The sequence below is a fragment of the Rhea pennata genome, chromosome 1, assembly GCF_028389875.1.
Source record: "Rhea pennata isolate bPtePen1 chromosome 1, bPtePen1.pri, whole genome shotgun sequence".
Classification (NCBI taxonomy): Eukaryota; Metazoa; Chordata; class Aves; order Rheiformes; family Rheidae; genus Rhea; species Rhea pennata.
In genome coordinates, this window is record NC_084663.1 from 90,472,729 (window position 1) to 90,492,138 (window position 19,410).

The following is a 19,410-nucleotide window of genomic DNA, read 5'->3' on the forward strand; positions in this document are numbered from 1 at the left end:
ATAAAAGGCTTTAATTATACAGGCATAGTTTCTATGCAGCAGGCCTGCCACTGCTGCAAACTCTGGTCGATTCTGGAGGGAAGGTAAGGAGGAGGCGGCAGTAGAAGCTGTGTTACCAAGAGAGCAAAGAGGAGAGCAGATCAGAGTTAGAAGAGTTTTAACAAATTCTCTTTCTAGTTCTTTCTTCTATTCCTCACAGCCAGCCCTGTTCATGCTTCCTGAACACTGCAAAAAAGCAGAGATGCTGTCTGTTTGTGCAGCTCCCCAGTGCTCTTTGCTCATTTATTTCTACATGCACCTTCTTTCTACTGCTTCTTGATAACATGCAATGCTGAAGAAGTTAAACCCTGCATAAAACACCAAGTCACTTGTGAACCTCACAAGGAGTCTGACTTTAATCCTGTTTTTAGAAAATCTGTCTTGAGATATTTTACTTCTTTAAAGCCTTACCTCCTCTCCATTGTCACTCCCCCTTGCCCTATCATGCTTGTGCTCTTCTCTCTGTTCCTTTATGTCTCTCTCACTCTCCTTTCTTCAGTCTTTAGGTGTCTCTGTTCCTCCCTGTTTCCAGGACTAGAGGTATCCACTGGTTTCTTAATAACACTAACCTTTATCTTGCCTCCTTCTCTGCACAAAGGCTCTTTGCATTTTCTTAATGGTCACTGCACATGGAATATTTCCCACAAAGCAGTCCATTAAAGCATCAGCCCTTCGTCTTGAAAACACTACATCAATACCTAGTCATGTGTCAGTGCCTCTGGGTAGGCTGCTGATGTCCCCATTGGGGATAATGGAGGTTTACTGCACATATTTTTACCTACCTCTTATAATTAAAAACAAAGACCCCTAAGTGGCTCAGATTAATTGCATGCCTGGCAGGCAGGCATTACTGCATGTATTCTTGGCACAGCCAGCTATCTTCTCTCTGCCTCTAAACATATTCAGAGTAGAACTCACTAAATGAGATTTGTAGATCACAAGAAAATTTTGTGATCATCTAGACCAATCTCCAGCAATCATCCCGTAATTCCCAGGTTTAAACTGTAGAGGGCAGGGACTATCTCTTAATCTGCTTGTACAGTCCTGTACTGATCCGAACAGGGGCCTTTGGATGCAATTGCAATACAAATATTATTGATTATACTCTTGTACTGTCTCTTTCCCTCCCTTGCTGTTTTTCCTTTCCTGCCTATTCCCTTTTTCTCCTCCCTCTTCTTTTTTTTTCCCTAGTCTCTCCTGCAGCTCTCGCTTGTGTTACGCACCCGTAACAACGTTATCTAGATGTTTGATGGATGCTTTCAATATGCTGCCTGTAGCCTTCTTGAGCTGCTTTTCAATTACACATCCCTCTTCTTAATTTCATCCATCAATCTTCTGTTCTCCATTAAAAAACAAACACACACACACTCCTCTCTCTCTCTCTCTCTCTCTCGCACCCCCCCCCCCACACACACACACAGAGACACAGCACAAAGCTGGGCATGTTGAGGACAAAAGGTTTCTTGTGCTATGTGGAGTTCACCCGGCTTTGTCAGACTTCTTAATTCCCAGGACACAACAGCGTCCGGTCTCTGTTAAGTGCTGTGCTGATACAGAGGGCAGTAATCTGAAAGGAGCTGGGAGAAGAGAATGAGAGAAGCATGCAGGGAAGAGCCTAGGACCAAGCTTTATGCCCCAGACTGATGCTGAAGAGAAGTGAGATGTAGTTGTAGCTCAGAGCATCCCGTATGACAGACACCTCTGCTGCTGACTGATTACCAACACATGAGAGAATTTGCTATAAACAGGGCAGTTCAGATGTTGGCAGAGTGCTAAGGATTCCCAGGTTGGGAAATAACCTAGGCAGCCTTATTGTTCAGATAAAACTTCAAGATATTTAAGTTTATGACTTTCTCCCTGAGCTGCAGAGTGATTTTAAAGGACACATCTGTGGGTGAAAGGCAGAGAAAAATGAAAGCTACAGAGAGGCCTGGCTCACCGGAGTTTATGAGGCTGGTGTGAGTTCAGGAGTCTATGATTTTGGCATAGCCCTGTTAAAAAGGTGCTCAATTTACTTCCTTTTTGGTAATTGAAAAATTATTAGAATTACCCAGAGTTAGGTAGATTTCAAAACACTCCACCCACCAGATTCTGCATGAGAGTGACACCTTTTAAAAGGCTGGCTCTGCAAGGAAAGCAATTTTGCAGCCTGTAGTTCAGGGCAGCCGGTCTGTCTGCCTTTGGCTCACAGGCCCTGAGTGCTGGAGCAGCCTCAGCCCCAGGACAATATATGTGTCCTCTGAGACACAGACTCTAAAAACTGTTGTTTTCGTGGAGGGACAATGATGTTCAGAGTTCACACTGCTCCCCAGGAACATCCCACCACCCAGTGTACAGACTTGTCTAGGCAAGCACCCAAAGCAAACTGATCTCAGCTGATGGAGCCAAAAGTTCCAGAAAACACCCCATGATCTTGATTTGTTCAGTGTTTGCAAGCCTATTGTTCTGTGTGTATCTTGCAAGGAAAGAGGAGGTGGAGAGAGGAGGAGAGGATGGTGGGGAGGAGGAGAGGGACAGAATGGAAGCAGAGCTGCTGGCAGGTGTGGTGACTTAATTTCAGGCACTGGAATTGTCATCAGGATTTTGGGTTTGTTTTGCCTGCATTTTGCTGCATCTCCCTGCCAGCCCCTGGCCACCTTGAGGAAGTCCATGCAGATTTCATGAGTTCCCTAACTCCCGGTATGGGAGATGCAATGCTGAAGGCAGAGCAGGGAGCTTTCAATTATTGATGAGAGCGACCTCTCTTTAAACAAGGAATGCATAATTCATGTCCGCGCCTGTATTTGTGGTGATCAGCAACTGCTCCATCTTTGCTTGCTGAAATCTACAGAAAGATGCCGTCCCCTCATCTCCATTCCCTTGGGCCCATCCTACAGAGCCTTTTGCCAAAGCTTCAGTGCTGCATAAAATTGAGGCCAGCCAAGATGCTGTAGTGCTTCCCCACGCTGGGCAGTCTCCTGCCTATTACAGTTGTGCACAATTAAGTGGGAGGACGGACTGAAGGAAAGACAGAAGTGGGCAGACTGCGTTTTTGCTAGGGGATTAGCAGGGGTAATTACTGTGCAAACAGAGTCACAACAGGACATTTCTCGGCGGTGGGACTCCTCTGACCCTGAGACAGGTCTGCATACATGGGGCCGACTTAGAACAGAAAGGACAGATTAAATCTAAAAGACAGTACCAGAGGGGTCACCTACAGTACCATTTCTTGTGCAGAGTGAGAAACAGCAAAATGGTATTCTAGCCAGTCAGCAGTTGGCTGCTGGAATTGGGTGACTGAAAAAAAAAAAAAAAAAAAAAAGTGTACATATATATATATAATATATATATATATAAAAAATATATATATATTTATTCTGGGAAGGGACATTTTAATGATGCATCAGGGAATGGAATGATTCTTTTCTAAACACATGACTGGGACCTCTCTTCCCAGTAGCATAGGTACTGCAGACCACTGCAGTTCTAAGGCAGAAGGGTGTTTTTGTGCTCAGATAGCCAAGGACTGAATCCTTCCTCCAGCAGACCTTGTGAGTGACTCTGGGCAAGCAGCTCCTGTCATCTGAGTGAGGTGAATAATGATATTTCACTACCTCTCATGGGGACAGAGTGTGAGGCAGAAATAACTGAAGTCCACTGAGACCCCTGGAGAGATGAAAACCAGAGAACTACAAATAATAAAACAATATGGGGAAGGATGGTCAGGTCCTTCCCTAAGGCAGGAATACAGGAACTAGCAGCAGCTGTGGGGACACAGTGTTTGGGCCCAGCTACACTCTGCCATTCAACGCGAGGGCTCCTGGGAGGAAAACTTCCCCAGGAAGTGAGTCATTTTAGTGAAACAGTCTTCCTTCCCAAGCCCCCACATCTTTCTCAGATGGAACGAAAGGCTCCATTCTGTCCTTGCCAGCACCAGTCCCTTCACCATATGGGACTGCAGTTACTTCAGCTCAGAAACCAGGTTTGTCCTTCATTTTGCACTCTCCTCCCACTCCTCCACCCCCAGCACGTCCCTGGGCCAAGCATCTTCCTCCAACCTCGGGCCTGTCAGCTCTGCAAACAGCTCGGTGTGGTGCCTTTCCTCGGAGAGTAAAGCAGCTTCCTTACCCCAGTCAGGCAGCTCCTTGCTAAACAGCACGAAGTGGGGGGGGGCTACGCTTTACACACGGTTCTCTTCCCAAGTGAAAAGGAAAAAAAGAAAAAGCAAAAAAAGAAGTGTTGAGGTAGCTAATTAAATCTGCTGGCTAAGTCCTATGCGAACCAATACTTTTGAGGCTCAACCTGCTCTCCCCAGGTGGAATGAGGGTATCCAGCATTGTCTGGGCTATTAGCAGGAATGGAGGTAACCCAGCTCAGATAAAGCCTAGACCTTGAACTAGATTGCAAAGACCAGCCATGTAGGGAATCTTCCAGAGCCTGAAAAAGGAGGTCTAAGATGATACATGCTGTTTTTAATCATCCTAGACCCGTATGTCCTTACTGATCGACCTGTACGACCTGTCACCGCTTCCCCACTGCCCTGAGCTTTGGCAGTGCCAAGCGATGAATCAGAGTGACACAGCCTTCAACCCACTTCTGATTTTCCTGCATCTCTGCTGCTTGTTCCTGACCAGACCGGTAATCCAGGGGTGCCAAAAATACCCAGAGGAAGATTGGCAGTTCAGGTCCAAATGGAAGCAGGAGGTACCAGATGTCTCCTGAGAAAGCCAGCTCTCTCCTAAGAGACCTGGAATTAGCTTATCTTAAAAGGAGCTCAGGGGCTTATTTAAACCATGACTTTTCTCCCCTGCTGCCAAGCACTGACGGAACTGAAGTCCTTTTTAGGCACTGATGACTATTACAGAATAATCAGCCCAAATGTATCAGCATGAATCAGCCCAGTATCTGCATTATCAAAAAAAAAATTATCTTTTCCTGAGGAGGTGAAAAAAGTCTAAGGAAGCAAAAACAATCTTGAATTGTTCCAAAGTATCTGTAAATCTCTTCCAGAGCTTACCCTACTGAGTTAACAGTTGAAGCCTGTTCAGCAGGAGTAGGAGTTGTCATTTTACAGGTGTCTTATAAAAGCAGAAAGGAAAAACCCATAGTATTTGCTTCCAGAGCATTATCAAAGATAGAGAGGAATTACTTTTTCAGAGAAAAAGGCATTAGGCGTTATTTGAAGGATAATTACATGTCACAGGTGCTTGTTTAGGGAAAAAAATATCGCGTTGGTCACAAGCTCCTTTGTGGGGCGCAAAGGCCAGTGCTGTTCCTCTGGTAGCAGCCAGGCTGCAGAAATGGGCTTTGATCTTAGCTGTGTGTCAATATGACTTCAAATGCAGACTTCCAGAGGAACGTACTATCCCTAATGCACACTCTTGATTGATTAGACTGCTTGTTTTCCTTCTACTTTCAAAGGCAATGTTGAAACACTCTTCCTTGTTGGACTTCACTCTTACTCCTACAGAGGGCAAAAGAGATGGAAGGAGAAGCTGCTTTGGCCAAAATCATACTGTAAATGTGTAGAACAGCTGTTATGCCATTTGAAACCTAAGCATAGCTAGAGATGTCAGCCATCTTTCTGAAATCTGCTGAAATACTGATATTTTAGTGGTTCCTGTGTGTGCCAGCACCCCAAAAAATCAGAATCCAGAGTCCTTAGTGCATGAAAACAGTTGGGGGCAGAAGATGTCTGGAACATCACACAAGATATGGGCAACAACCACCCAGAGCTTTTATTTGGGAATGCTACTGAATTACATGATCAATAAGCACAATGCAAACAGCAAGTTTGGGCAGAATATTTTTGTAGGTGGCTGGCACATAGATTAACCCAGAATGGAAACTAATTAGCACTGATGAGTTGCCACCAAATCAAGCAGACATTAAGTTAGACATGGAATGAGGAGAGTAATGCTTTGGCTTACTTGATGGACATTTTATAGCTCTCTGGTCCACGTGAAATATGTGAACTCTGTAACTAGCTGTGATGGTCCTAAATGCTAATTCTGATCTTTTCCTCAAAATAAATCATCAGCAGTCATTAGATTTACCACTTATTTGTGGCATCCAAGTGTTGTGCAGACACCTTTAAAAACAAATGTGTAACAGAAAAATAAAATGGTGCTTAATGAATTTTCTTTTGTAATAGATATATGTATATATGTTATGTTCCATTGCTTGATTTGTACCTTAAATGTCAGAGCTGATCTGTAAGACTGGGTTTGATTAAAAAAAAAAAAAAAAAAAAAAAAAAAAAAAAAAGCTAGAACAAAAAATAGAAAAATACAAAAAACTACAGCAGTGCTTGTCCTCTGTCCTCTGCATGTGAGATGGAGAGGGAAGAAGGGAGTGAAGGAAAGAAGCGGCAGGAAGGTGATAGCCAATGTCCTGTTGGGTAGAAAGGGAAAGTCCTAGCAGGGAAGCTGTTGACTCTGGACCATAATCAGGCCACAAAGTATAGATAGTCAAAGTAGGTGCCAAGGATGTTATAGCACCTGAGATCAAGAGACCTATGTGCAATTCATACTTCCCACTCTCTGGGGATGCCAGGAGAGCAGATAGCTCAGTTGTGGAAATAGCTTAACTAGGCACCAAAAACAGCTGGCCAGAAAATAGCTGTACATAACAATACAGAGAAGTTTTTCTTTCTAGAAAAAGTATTGGAAAGCATTTAAGGAGTGAATGCATTTTGGGGAACAGATAGAGCTGAGGAGTACTCAAGGCCAAATAGCCCCTCTGACAACAATCCTACCAGAAAGAAGAGAGGTATGTTTTGGATTCTGTTTTTCCATGTCTTACACCTTTAAAATGAAAGAGGCTTATTGAGGCAAAGCTATGAGGCTATTGAAGACATAAGGGCCTGCAGCATGAGAAACAAACTTTGCTCTCTTTCTTAGAGCCTATAGGGCTTGCTCGCTATCTCTGCTGTGTTCCTTAACTGCAAATGAAAGTAACTTAGGCCAAAAGTGGTGTCTATAAGCCTTCCTTGGGAGGTCAGCCTATGCTGTATTATACTTAGGAGCTTATACGTGACCTTGTGTGCTTTAGGATGCTCAAAATCTGGAGTCAGTAAGGAGTTTATGCTACCCTGCAAGATGGTTGTTTGTCTGTCTAGCCCTTGATCCTGGAGCGTGGTCTTTGCCCAGACACCAGCAAGGAACTACTGGGAGATGCTTCTCTTACATCTCTGCTCTCACAGCTGCTGTTCTTCCTACCTTATTTCCACATGCAGGGGATGACAGTTGACCTTGGACAGAACATCTGAGGAATATATACTTTCAGTTGGCAAGGAGAGCTGAACTAGGTTTTTTTGGTACCCTTGGTTGTACTTACAATTTTTAATTCTCTTCTCCCACAGGACTCTTAGCCAGACCTATATTGACCCACAAAAGTGTCTTCAGCACAGAGGTCAGCAATGATGGCTAAATCTTAGCAAAATGCTTAGCAAAATCCTCTGCCTTCCCTTGTAATGGACTTCCTGCATACCCAAGTAATAAGAGATTTGTGGTGTTTTTCTTAATGCTTCAAGATTCATGATCAAACATGAAAGTTAGAAACATCTTTTTTACTGTAAAGAAAGCTTATATTATCGTTTAATAATATGCTTCTGAGAGCTGTAGGTTATAGGAAAAAGGCAAGTAGAATCAGAGTTGCTAACCTGAACTGGAAATGCACCGGAATTCCTAGAAGAGCTATGAAATGTTGGTATCCCAAGGGGCAGGGGAGACATACGAGTAAAGGCAGAGGATGAGGCTAAGATGGAGAGGACCCTTGATGAAATTGTTAACAAAAGTTGGGAGGAGTGGCTGATACACCTGAGGGCTGTGCTGCCATTCAGAGAGACCTGGACAGGCTGGAGAGCTGGGCAGAGAGGAACCCCATGAGGTTCAACAAGGGCAAATGCAGAGTCCTGCACCTAGGGAAAAATAACCCTAGGCACCAGTACAAGCTGGGGGCTGACTTTCTGGAGAGCAGCTCTACAGAGAAGGACCTGGGAGTGCTGGTGGATGACAGGTTGACCATGAGCCAGCAATGTGCCCTTGTGGCCAGGAAGGCCAATGATCTCCTGAGGTGCATTAGGAAGGGTGTTGCCAGAAGGTCAAGGGAGGTGATCCTGCCCCTCTACTCAGCCCTGGTGAGGCCTCATCTCACCAATACAGTACCATGCATTGGTACTGCATCCAATTCTGGGCTCCCCAGTACAAGAGGGACATGGAGCTACTGGAGAGAGTCCAGTGTAGGGCTATGAAGATGATCAGAGGGCTGGAGCATTTGCCCTATGAGGAACTGCTGTGAGAGCTGGGCCTGTTTAGCCTTGGGAAGAGAAGACTGAGGGGGGATCTTATCAATGTGTATAAGTAAGTACCTGAAGGGAGGGTGCCAGGGGGACGAGGACAAACTCTTTTCATTTGTCCCATGTGACAGGACAAGAGGCAATGGGCAGAAATTGAACCACAGGAAGCTCCGCCTGAACGTGAGTGGGAATTTCTTCCCTGGGAGAGTGACGGAGCACTAAAACAGGTTGCCCAGAGAGGCTGTGGAGTCTCCTTCTCTAGAGCTATTCAAGGCCCACCTGGATGCAACCCTGTTTAACATGCTCTAGGTGACCCTGCCTGAGCAGGAAGGTTGGACTAGATGATCTCCAGAGGTCCCTTCCAACCTTACTGATTCTATGATACTATGATTCTATGAAATTGAGGCTACTGAAGGCTGTTGGGAGTAGGGATGAGGAAGAGGTTCCAAAAAAAAAAAAAAAAAAAAAAAAAAGTGAGAGAGTGAGGGGAGAAATGCTGACCATGCTGAGATATGTTACTTGATAGCATTTGCCAAATCACAAATAATTCCTCCTGTACCAAAGATCAGAGAACCCTCACCAGCTGGTGGCAGTAGTTAACACCCCCACTCCCTTCCAGTTGCTCCACATTGATGGGGAGCTGGAGGGCATGCCTGAAGGAAAGAAACTTACTGTGGACTTTGGAGCATTAGAATTTGCCAATTTGGCTCTGAGTCTGCCCTGCCTAGCCCTGTGATTCGGCTCAGATGGGCTCATGTTTGAGTTCAACAGATGCTGCCTGTGGGCTTTGTAGAGGTGCACAGGGATAATCAGGATCTGGTTTCTGTTTGCTTGCTAATTTGAGCCCCTGCTGTGAGATTTGGATGTTTCTGAGGATTTTATATTAGCTTTAATGATTAAAAAATTATTTCAATGCTTAGTGAAGAAGATGCATGATCTATCATTGAAGCAGCTTAGAAACAGGGCTCATTAGGACATATATTAGTGGAGAAAGATACCCTTGCCCCCATGTCCTCATGGAATGACTATCCACTCATCTAAACATGATAAAGGTTTTTGCTGGCCTCCTCTGAGGCCAGAGGATAAAGCATTCAACTGTGAAACAAGATTTCTTGGTTCTTTTTCTGGCTTCAGCTATGTGTATGTATGTGAGCCTGGGCAAATCATTTCACCTGCTTTAGTGCCACAGTTCCCCCACAGGTAAGATAAGCACAATAATGTATAAGCTATTTGGGGAAATGACTTGCAAGTGCCCAAGCTCATTACAGAAAGAAGTGTTGCAATTAATAAAGACTACCTTAGCACTTTGACAGTAGCTTACACTATCTTTATGTATGTATCTTTATATATCTATCTATCTTGTCTTCTGTATATGTTATGTATCTTATCTACATGTCTTATTATATCTTTATCTATATACCTTCATATACTATCTTCATAATACACTACACACTATGTACACCCTATGGTACAGGTTTCACTGCAGAAGCCCAAAGTACAGTTAACCAATTATTGGAGAGAACAAAGATTTTTTCCTAGCCCCTCATCAACTGATAGAAGCCATGTAGAGAGGATAAAAATTTGTTATCTGGATCAAAACATCTGTTTTTAGTAAAGCCTAGCAAGCTTTTTCTGGTTACACTCTGAGGAGAGAAAGGGCCTGCCAGTTCTGGGACTGCAGGTGACACGATCTTATTTCACTCACAAGAACACTGATAAATACCATGTTTGAGAGGAGATTGATAATACTGTGTTTTATCTCCGGAGTCATTTATTAACCCTCTCAGACATCAATATTCTTCTTATTAGGAGAGAGAAACTGAGGCAGGGAGAAAAAAGTAGTTATAAAAAGACCTTTTTTAGTTTAAAGCATAGAGCTGAGGCATTATTTGCTCCTGGACCTACACTCAGGTGTACACTCAGGACATTGTTCTCGAATGCACAAACCATGGGCAGACCTTAGTGTGCGGTGAGGGCAAGGGAAGCACAGGTAAAAAGAAGGTGAGGGAATTAAAATGAGGAGAGGGAACAGGAGAAGAGATGAGGTTAGCAGTGATGGTAGAGTGTGAGAAAAACAGAGGAAGAATGAACAGGGGAGATGCAGCAGGGGACGGAGTGGGATAGCAAGCAAGAGGTACAGTCAGAGCAGGGAGTATCTGAAGTCTCTCTGAAGAGCTTGCCTATTTTGCCTCTGTTTTTTTTTTTTTTTTTTTTTTTTTTTTTTTTTTTTTTTTTTTTTTTTTTCTGTGATCCTGCCTTAAAATTGCAGGAATGTGGCAACACAGCATCGACGCTCTGATTTATTAATTCCATCCCATCCCACCAGCCGATAAAACAAAAGCATCTGTGTTTGCTCAAGAGGAGCACATGAAGGGCCTCATTCATGTCAGAGGTGGAGAGGGAAGCTGGCAGATATAGGAAAGTCATTGGCACCTCCTTCCTTTTCACCTTTGTGTGGATTTGGGGTGGGGGAAGGGCTGTGGGAGGGAAGGATCCACAGAGGTGGAAGGCAGGAATCCAGGGCATGATGTATCTGGAGGGAAAAAGCTCCAGATCACTGTGGCAGGCAGTATGGGCTCCTCAGTGAGAGAAAGAGAAGGGAAGGGGGAGAGCCAACAAATGCATTAGGCTTGGCCACCTCCAGTGAGGAAACCATCTGAACACTGCATTGTGGACATGATGGCTGGATCTTTTGTTTTCTCTTGGGCTGGCCTAGCACTGTGTTAGGAGGTGACACTTTGTATAAGTTTGCCTTGAGAAACAGCGCTTCTATTACTATAGTCACAGCCAAGGCATTCAGGAAGCCAGGAAGTCCCTCTACCAGGGAGGCCAGCGCTGCTGCCAAACCCATAGCTATGGACACAACCAGGTAATAATTGATTACATCTGCCAGCCACAGGAGAAATATTATTTTAAAGTTGTTTTTTTAAAACGTGTTTTCAGAACATGAAGAGGATGCAGGGTGAGATGAATATAATACATACTACTTTACAGACTGCTGCATCAAGGGGAAGACTAACTGGTGGAGGAAAGCAGGCAGCCTCTACTCCCTCCCATTCCAGGATCCGACCATGCCATTCTAGAAATAGGTACCAGGAGATTTCTGCTAGACAAAGAAGACATTGGTAATAGCACATATCTACTTTACCTCTAACTTTAGGAGTAGTGGCTTCAGGAGCCAGGCTGCCCTGTAGTGCTGCCCTGGGAACATCATTGCAGAGCGAGCAGGGTCTGCCAAGCCATTGCTGCCTGCCTGCCTGCCTGGCCCTTGGCTTTTCCTTCATGTTCTCCCACACAAGGACTGCCTAGGAGCAATCCTGCTTTGCTAGCAAAACATGGTTCTCATGTGCCCTGTACTCCCCCATACAAACCCACTGTGAACTTACAGAATGAGACAGCATTGCTGCTCTAAAATCTTCTAACCAGAATTGAGTACGTCTGACTGTTAACCCTGTTCAGCTCTAAGTAATACCAGTGCTTCACTTGGCTAGTGGCAGGCTGTACTGGGAATAAATGCCCTTGTCCTCGGATGCCAAGGGGTAATATCTGAAGAATGGGACAACACAATTTTCTTTTGTAATGCAGCATTATTCATAAACCAGCACCACACAAAGTTGCCGGGTTGCTGGCAGTCTATTAAAATCAACAACACAGGCAGGGGAAGGAGCAGTATAAGTACCACTGGACCAGCTCAAATCTCGTCAGAACTTATCCTGAACCCTCTCTAGCTGACAAAAAAACCAAACCTATGTGAGCTAAGTGTCAGCATAGAGGCTGAAAAACATAAATTTTTCACTTCTGCATAGAAATGAATATCGGAATTGCCCCAGTGATTTTCACTCAAGCATGTCTGTCTCCTTTTGTCCTCTGCCTCTTACACCAATCAATATTATACATTTTAGAAGGTACAAGAAATCCTATGATAGACAATTGTGAAAGACTGAAGCCTGAGGATTTCGATCTATTTCAGATTGGTTATCCTATCCAATGATGAATGATCTATGATCCATCGAAATGTCTCCTCCTTTCCTGAATCCAGTACTCAGCCTTGGCAGAGTCTTGTAGCACTGAGTTCTGTATGTCACTATGCATTGCAAGGGAAAGAACTTTTTTATCACCAAATTGCTACCTTTTGCATTTTTCCTGAATGCAACCCAGTTCATCTAATACGAAAAGAGACGCAGAAAAGCATTCATTCTCCACTCTACAATGTTCATTGCTTTTTTCATACTGTTTTTTTCGTGGTGTTCATTGTTTTTCTTCATACTGATGTCACTGCTCATTTATCTCCCAGAACTAACTAGCCCCATCTTAACAAATCTCTCTGTGCGTAAGGCATTTGTGGGATTACCTGCACAGAAGAGGGACAAACAGCAAGCAAAACACAAAGTACCCTTTGGTGAAGCTGTGAAAACCAACTCTGTGTCTCAGCCCTGGGAAACTGGGTCTTTTGCGGAAACTTTGCTCACATTTCATAAATTTGAAGAATTTGCAGAGTGCAATTAGGGAGGAGGATCCTAGGCAGCCACCTGCACTGTGCAGTGGAGGAAGCCAGTCAGGTAGGTGATTGAACACTTGTGAATATTGGCAAAGTAGATAAATTCTGGCTCTTAAGACCTGCAGGAACATTAATGTCACTTGAGAACGAACAAGATAAGACTTCTCAACCAGTCCCTGAGTCCCTGAGCCTGCACAGCTTAAAACAACACAAAAGGGTAAAGGATCAATCTTTTTATAAAAATGTTGGTCACGAGTTTGGGTGCAATTTGGAATGAAATTCTGACTCAGAGGAATCAGTGGAGTCTGACTAGTTTCCCTCTCAAAGAGTGGGGTTTATGCAGTTATGCCTAAAGAGGAGAAGACCTTAGCTCTAGGCCTCATCCGTACTCTGTATTTATTAGTCTCTTACGGCATCAGTAGGTTTTAATTGTAGTCCTGTTAGGCTGATCTACTTCCCAGCTTCGCAGGCGCTTCTCAGAGGTGCAGGCCTCGTCTGGGAGATGGACAATCTGGGGCTGTCTCGGCTCTAATGCTATCAGTTGCAGTGTCTCCCTGTGTAAAGTAGGGGTAGTCATACTGACAATCAGCTCTGTATGCAGGCAGGGAGTGCTCTTCATCACGTATGCATGGTACTTTGAGATCTTTGGTTGGGAAGCTGTACGGATGAGCATAATACTTATTAGACAGAAAGGCCAGGAGCAAAAAGAGCAGAGTGATTTTTACACTTCTCCAGGGCCCTCTAGGTGTGTTGGACCCTGACTTCAAGTCTGGCTTATTACCACCATTTTAGGCTTTTTCTTGTATTAGGAATAATTAAATACAAGGAGAAAGGGAACAGATATCATCTTCCCTGTGTACATCCTGCAGAATAATTGCAAAGCTTTCCCAGAGCAATTTTGCATGCTCAGTAAAGGGCATATTTGGAGCCTATCAAATATCTCATCCCTCATAGGCATACATAGGCTCACAGTGTATGTCAGGAGCTCTCTGTATTCCTGCCAAACATTGTCTTGCTAGAACAGGGAAGACAACTAAGGATGCTAAAGAGGAGGAAAAAGAAGAGGCCTTAGAAAAAGCTCTAGGAAGTAGATAACCTTGTGAGATGGCTCCTCAGGGCTGGGAGGCAGTGTTGGTGGGAAGCTGTAAGTGTTGGTGCCTGCAGCATTGGCATCCTGAGGGAGAAGGGCAGCAGGGGTTGGAGCCATTAAGTGGAGGCAGAGCAGGCATGGAGAAACAGGGGTGTGCAGGGCAGTTCTGTTGGCAGGTGATTACTGCAGTGGAGAGGGAAGGAAAACAATCTGGGGCTCTGGCTGCAAGGAACCCACTCCAAGCACCCACCAGCAAGCTGCATCTTAGGTATGTCTTGTCTCTGAAACCCTAAGAATGTACGTGGCCTGCCACTGAAGCAGAGGGAAGTTCCCTTCCAGAAAGCACTTCTACCAATGGAGGATGTCTCACAGGCAAGAAAGGATACTGCTTATCAAGAAGACATAGCCCTGAGCTGTCCAGTGCCAACCTGGACACTCTACAGGGAAGAAATCATTAAACAGCACTGAAGTCACAAAGACATACCTGAACTACAGAAGGAATGTGAATTTAAAGGTGATAGGGCTATATGTTGTGGAAGTATATTCTCTCTTACATACATTTAGTTGTTCTATAGCTTTGTACAGATCACTAGGCAACAGTCTTCCTAAATAACAGTGAAACAAAACCCATAGGTGCAAGATATTTGCTCATTAAAAAATCTCTCCATAAGAGCAAGTGTCCTCAGCCCAACTGCTTTAATTTCTGTCCCATGTTTGTCAAGTGTTTTGCAAGTCAGGCAGAGGCCCTTCACTGTAAAGGTTGCTGAATCTCAGCTGTGCAGTGTCAGCTGGTTGAATTGGTATGGAACTGCAAGGTTGACTAAATGGCTTATCAATTATTGTAATTATTCATACTATATTGAAAATGTCAAAGAGGCCAAGAGCTTTAATTTGATATCATCTGTTTTCTGAAATACCCAACACTATGTTGGCTGCTCTGTGCATCTATCTCTGACATTAACTGTCCTGCAAAGCCTTAGTTCAGTGCAGACTGAAGTGTCCTGAAAGTGGTACTAAAGTAGCTCTCAAGAGGGAGGGATGGAATCATGGCCACCGAGCTCCTGGCCTTGTGCTGGGACACAGTGTGTTTTTGGCAACTAGCACTTACATATAGAGCGTATCTCATATATGCCCTTAAAAGCTTCTGGGAAATCATGGAGCAGACACCAACCAAAAGCTATCCTGGCCCTGAGATCCTGCTTTAAGGCACAGAGAGAAGGGGATTGGTGCTACGCACCAATATAGATGTGACACATGTTGTCATCCCCAGCTTTGCCAGTGACCCCCTCATGTACTACAACCTTTTCTGCTACCTGAAACAGGTCTCTCCATAGCTCCTGACCAAGGTACCTCACTTCTGAGTAATATTGGCATCCTTTTTGCTAGGATCCCGTAGTTTCATCTCTCTGCACCCATCTCTCATCTTGTCATGCAGTCCGTGCTCCTAGTCTTGTCTGAGGCTTTCCCTCAGAGAGGGACTGCTCTTTGGTGGTCCAGGGATGCAAGGCATGAACCTCATAAGCCATTTTTCCCCATTTTCACCAAGTAGAAGTGGATGACCAGACTTACATGGGAAGCCACTGTTCCCTGCTATACTCTCCGCATATGTTCTTTTTCACAGGGATGCCTCCTTCCTGTCCAGAAAAGGAGCTGAAAGTACCTGCAGATGCTGCATTGTTCATGCTCCCCCACTCACTTGCTGTGCAGTGCAAGCCTCAGGTTAATGGATGGATATTTATTGTGAGTCTTTGTTGCTGTGCTACAGCGATGGTTGGTGCTGGCCTTGCTCCCCAGAAGATCTGAACACTCCTTCTCCCAAGCACTCACAGAAATTAGCCCTTGGTAGGTCTTCCTGCAGGGTTACCGCTTCTTCCCAGACTTGCAGCACGTCCTGGTTTCCTTCCTCTCCCTTTCTTATGCACTAGCACCTAAACCTGCTTCTCCCCTCCTCTGACCCCAAGCTGGATGGAGCGAGTGACAGGAAGGCAAAACAAGTACTTTGCAACCCACCTAAGAACATCCATCCCAAACTTGGTCACCCTAGAGAACCAGCAAGTGCATCCCCGATGGACACATTTGTGCCAGGCAAGGGTGAAGAGGGGTAGAGTCCTTCTCCAGCCCTCCACTTCCTCCTGCTCCTTCCTAGTTTGCATCATGCCTCTGCTCATCCTGCCCTCTCCCCAAAGTCTTCTTGCCTCCTCATGGTGATGCCAGCCTTTTTTGGCCACCAGCCAACACAATCAAATTGTGTCTCCTCTCCCTGTGCTTAGATCCTCTTCTCTGAGGGGCCAAACACCTCCTGCTCTTGCCGAGGAGGAGGAGGGCTGCCTAGCTAAGGGGGGTAGAGAGCTGTACACTTGGGATATGTGTTCATTGTGGCTGCGTGTGCCCGTGCATAAGCCCCGTTGCCTCTCTACACTTTTGATTGCCCTATATCTGGCACAAAGAGTCACAATAAAACCTATTACTGGAGAGCAATGTGCCTGAGATCCCACGTTTGGGTAACCTGGTTAGAGATCCTATCATTTTTTCTTGGGTGCTATAGCAATGGGTGGACAGAAATCAAGACAGGTGGTATCACCCTAAAGCTGGAAAATTCCAATCTGGATGCTGAATATTCCACATTTTGAAGGTGCTCAGGTGTCAGGGTGAGGAGGTAGGGGGATTGCATGGGTTAGTTCACGGCGAGGGCAGAGGCTGCTCGTGAGATTTAGACCCAGATTTGGATTCTGAGCCCAGGTAAAGTTTGGGGACCCGGCTTTTGGTCCAGCTCTTTTCTGACAGGGCACGGTAAAAATAACAGTTCGTCATTAAACGAAGCGCTGGGCACTCGAGGGACTGCAAGGTCATCCGCGCTTCCCCGGTGCTCTCCCACCCCGACCCGAGCCCAACGGCGGAGCGGGGAGCTCCCGCTTACCTGGCGAGCAGCGCTGGCTTCGCGGGTCGCGGGGCAGGTCCTGGAGGAAGGAGGGCAGCTCGGCACCCGGCCGGGGGCTGCAGCCGGGGAACACCCTCCGCCGCAGGGCAGCGACGTGCCCAGCCCGGCTGCAGCCTTGCCGGGCTCTGCCCACGCGCGCCCGGCGGCAGCGGCTCGCCGGAGGCTCAGCCCCGCCGCGGAGCGGTCCCCGCTTCCCGGTGCCGGGAGCCAGCAGGTTTCGGGAGCCTCCTTACAGCCGGCGCTGGCGATGCAGCTCCGCTTCAGCCTGCGCGAAAGGAGCCTTTTTAAGGCCACCCCGCCGGGGGAAGCGCCGAGGGCTGCCCGCAGCCAGCTGGCGCTCGCAGAGCATCCCGCTGCGCCACCTTAAGAGGGGAGCGAGGGAAGAGGAGCGAGCACGAGAGGGAGAAGAAACGGAGAGAAGAGGAGCCCGGGAGGGAGGGAGGGAGGGGACGGCACGGCACGGCGCGGCCGGGACGGCGCGGCCGGGGCTGCGCGCCCGGCGCCTTGCGCGGAGCATCCGCGGGCAGCGCCGCCCCGGCGGGCGGCAGCGCCGGGCCGGGCCGGGCCAGCCCCCGCTCCGCGCTCCCTCCCGGCCCGGCCGCCCCCCGGCTGCAGCGGGGCTGCCCCCCGCCTCACCGAGTGCCCCCGCGGCTTTGTGCAGGCGGGGACCTGCCTCAAAATCTGAATACTGCTAACACTAAGCAGACGCACCTGACAGGACCCAGAGGCACAGCTCTTCTGGGAGTGGTACCCTCACCGCTTGATGGATCACATCACTGCTGCGTGTCTCAGTTTCTCTTCAGGCTCTGTGCTTTGCAAGCAGTGTTAGTGCAACCCACTTTCACCACAGCTGCCGTTGGATGATCTCAAATGTAGGCCACGCGAGCAGCCACAGTGGAAAGTTTGTCCAGCAGCCTCCAGCTAGGAGCCACCTATGCTGGAGAAGGCTGCTTGCCCCCTGTGGTTGTCCTTTGCCAGCCTCTCTCTGGAGCTGTGTCCCCTGGCAGAGCTGTCACCATGATGCTATCAGGAGGGAGGTGTGAAGCAGCTCCTCAGCCTCTAACCTGAGGCTGAATGTGCAGAGGGCAGACGGAGAAGTGAGAGCTATAGCATCTTGGTCAGTGCTCAATCAGCTTCCAGGCTGATGGCTGTTACTGGCATGCCCTAGGAGTTTCTCTTGAAGAGGGTGCCACAGCCTTCAGCAAACTCAGAGACACAGGAGGTAGCACAAGCCCAGTCTCAGCCAGGACTGCTGATCAGGTTTGGCTTCAGCAGCAGCATTTTCCTCCTTAGGTAATAGGCTTCTGCTGTGGGATGTGCTAAGCAGGGCAAAAGGCCTTGAGATCCTTGGCTGGGAAGCACTCTAGGAGAAGAACAAGAGAGTAGTGTCCTTGGGTTAGTCGACAAATCTCAGCTGTATTAGTGGAGCACACATTGTTGGAAAAACCTTGGAAAGAAAGACATCAGGTGGCATTTTAGAGTTGAAATGACATTTATAAAGCAGAACACAGAGGGGAATCAGATGCGGGCATTGTGCCGGGTGTGTGAGCGCCAGCACAGTCACTCACCTGTCTCTCTCCTTACCAAAGGGACACCTTGAGATGGGTGTGTTTTTCCACAAGGAGGCCTTGCTGCCATATTCACCACTGCCCTGCTCACTTTGCTTGCCTCTCCCTCAGTGAGGGTGGGCAGGAATTGTTTCTCTCCTTAACCATGTGTGTTGAGGACTGAAGCAATCCTGCCCTGGCATCACAGGTTTTCTTCACTAGGAGCAGGCAAACCAGAAATGCAGCCATTCTCAGTGTTAGAGGCAAAAATCACCAGGTTGTACACTAGGTGTAGAAGAGTCCTGTGCACTTGGGGCTCAAAGCCAGTGTGTGGGGTCAGGAAATGGCCAAATGCTTCCCCACAGATGGCTTAGTAGGAGTCTGAATTAACCCTGCAGTACTGGCAGAAGCATTATCCCACTGCAAGAACTGGCCAGCTGAGGTGCTCCAGCTCTGCAACACCTTGATTTAAGCCAAACCTGCACCAAAGAAATTGACTGCCTCCCCCTGTAATGCATTGAGTCTCTCAGTATCCCCATGAGATAGGACAGGGATGTTATCCTCATTCCATGGGTAGGGACTTGCAGAGGGTATAAGTGACTGCTGACTGGCCACAGACATCTTGTGTGACCAGTGACTTGGGTCCAAGTTTTGGGTGAATACTTTAACCTGAGGGCTTTCTAAGAGAGGCTAGTTAAGGACTTTCACTCCAGAGAATCTCTCCCTAGAGCAAAGGCAGGAGAAAGAGATTAGATCCAAGAGTGCTGGCAACTCTGTCTGGAGGCCCAAGCCTCTCAGGGGTTACTTAGTCATGTTCCATGCTCTCCCTTTTTATGTCTACGACCTTTGACATGACTGTTTCACTGCTGTACATGGAGCTACAGTTTAGGCAATGCATTCTGTGGCTGGAATGGAGGAGCTCAGGGGTAGTACTGCGGGAAGATGCTCCCCCACCTGCCTGGTCGGAGCTGGCTCCTAGCAAAAGCAGGATACTTCTGAATTCACACTCTAGTCTAGAGA

At 46.8% G+C, this 19,410-nt stretch overlaps 1 protein-coding gene across 1 annotated transcript in view; it reads right to left on the reverse strand.

Moving 5' to 3' along the window:
- LOC134138329 (galactosylgalactosylxylosylprotein 3-beta-glucuronosyltransferase 1-like) overlaps positions 1-16,904 on the reverse strand; it is a 30,721-nt gene extending 13,817 nt beyond the window's left edge. The window contains exon 1 of the mRNA XM_062571829.1: positions 16,823-16,904. The gene's annotated coding sequence lies outside the window, so the exon portion shown is untranslated. The remainder of the gene's footprint in view (positions 1-16,822) is intronic.
- Between the last annotated feature and the right edge of the window lie 2,506 nt (positions 16,905-19,410).